Source organism: Chrysochloris asiatica, unplaced genomic scaffold (assembly GCF_000296735.1).
Source record: "Chrysochloris asiatica unplaced genomic scaffold, ChrAsi1.0 scaffold00055, whole genome shotgun sequence".
Taxonomy (NCBI): domain Eukaryota; kingdom Metazoa; phylum Chordata; class Mammalia; order Afrosoricida; family Chrysochloridae; genus Chrysochloris; species Chrysochloris asiatica.
Window position 1 is genome coordinate 12,309,478 of NW_006408573.1, and position 2,479 is coordinate 12,311,956.

Consider the following 2,479-nt stretch of genomic DNA (forward strand, 5'->3'; position numbering starts at 1 on the left):
GATGATTTCCGCATTCCATTGGGTCACCTCTTTTTGGAATGGGCACAAATGTGAATCTCTTCCAATCAGTAGGCCAGATAGTTGTCTTCCAAATTTCTGGGCAGAGGTGAGTGAGTGCCTCCTGTGCCACCTCACTTTCTTGAAAGATTTCAATTTGTATTCCATCAATTCCTGGTGCCTTGCTCTTTACCAATTCCTTCAATGCACCTTGGACTTCTTCCTTCTGTATCATTAACTCTTGATCAAAAGTATTAGTAATTAACAAATAATTGGTCTTGCAAAATTCTATCATGTAATCTCCAGCATCATTTTTATCACCAAGGTTATATTTTTCAATGACTGATACTTCTGCTTTGTTTCCAACTGTCACATTCCAACCGCCAGTAATTATGAATACATCTTGATTGCATGTTTGATCAATTTCAGATTGAGGAAGTTGGTAGGATTCTTTGTAGTCCATTATCATTGGCTTTGAATAGTAGTAGTATTAAATGATCTTCCTTGTAGGCATATGGACATTGTTTTATCACAGACAGCTTTGTACTTGATCTTGATATGTTCTTTTTGATGATGAATGTGACACCGTTCCTCTTCAATTTGTCTTTCCTGGCATAATAAACCATGCGGTTTTCAGATACAAAATGACCAATACCAGTCCATTTCTGATCACTATTGTCTAGCATGTCGATGTTATGCATTCCATTTCATTTTTTACAACTTTCAACTTTGTCAAGTCATACTGCATGCATTCTATGTTCAGATTAATAATGGATGTTTACAACTGTTTCTCCTTTTTTTGAGTTGTACCCCATCAGCTAATGAAGGTCCTGGAAGCTTTACTCCATTTGTGCCATCATGGTCAACTCTACTTTAAGGAGGAACTTCTTCCTGAGTAGTATTTTGAATGCCTTCCAAACTGAAGGGCTCATTTTCCACCACCCTATCTGACAATACTCTGGTGCTCTTCATCATGTTTCAATATTCAATATTCTGGTGCTATCTGACCATGTTCCACTGCTATTCATAGGATTTTCACTGACTAAAAATAATCAGAAGTTGTCTGTCTCTCCTTCTTCCTAGTCTATCTTAGTCTGGAAGCTCATCTGAAACCTGTCCACCATGGGCAATCCTGCTGGTATTTAAAATGCCGATGGTATAGCTTCCAGAATCACAGCAATGTGCAAGTCACCACCGAATGGCAAACCAACAGACAAGTGGTAAATTATAAAATAGATTGTCTGAGTGTTTGCATAGATTCCAGACAAGAAAGAAACTGTAAAAAGGCCATGAAGAAGGCATCCCACATCCTCTGAACACACAAGGGAGAAGGAGACTGAAACTCAACATCAGCCCAAGACGGATTCCTATGACATGTCTCTGCACTCAACCTCCTTTCCCAAGGCATTCTCTACTTCTCTGCTGGATTCTAGAACTCATTGCAGTGGTCACCCAGAACTCACAGACCACAATCACAATTATGGAGTTTATTAGGGATGTTAATAGACTACAGTTCAGTATAAAAAAAGTTTTCCAGTCAGGTCTGCCTCTCTCTGGTCCTCAGCTTTCAGACATAAGGCCCCTTGACCTCAGCTCTGCTCAGACAATGCCACTCATCTCTTTTAGTACTACTGACAAATGTCCAAAAGGCACACAATTCAGCTCCAGCTCCATTGGTCAGGAAACCTAGCTCCCCCAATTAATACCTGGAGGTACCCTACTCTGAAAGTGAGCCTCTATCCAAAAGCACTCAACGTTCCTCGCTCTGTGGGCCAGGATGTCCACTGCTCTTCCTCAGCCTCTGGCTCGTGGTTCTGTAGCTGCTACTCGTTTCCCACTCCTCTGGTGTCAGAACTGTCTGCCTCCTGGTAAAGGAGGCTCAGTATGCAGGGATCTTGTGGTCCAAAAGACACTCTACATTTCTGACTCTTCTTTCTTGATGGTAGTGAAATCCCCCCATTCCTGCTGCTGCAATGACTCATTTTATACCCAGTAGGAGAAAGATGAGGCTTTCTGCTCTCGTAAAGATTTACAGCCTCGGAAACCCTGTACAAGATCGCTATGAGTCGGAACCGACTTCACGTCATATAACAACAACAGGATGCCAAAATAGGTCAATCCTTGTGTCAGTGTTCCATCTTTCTACAATCACAATTAACCCTACAAACAAGTACTCACAACCAAATCATAGATTCCTATCAGTATCTTCTACCACCTTCTCTTACCCATACCCAACACAAAAGGAAGAAAGACACTCAGTCTACATGGTTCTACTAACTTGTTTGGTAGATTTTGGCTAAAAGAGTCACATCAGGTAAATCACAGCACCACAAAAGTTCTTTGATTATTTATCCTTGAATTCCCCAGTAGCAGAGAAGAAATTCTTAATAAATTTGCAATGAATTATTATCTATCCTAACCAGGTTGCCAAATTAATAGGTCCTTTTCTATACTCCGACGCCCCCCCTTCTTTTTTTTTTTT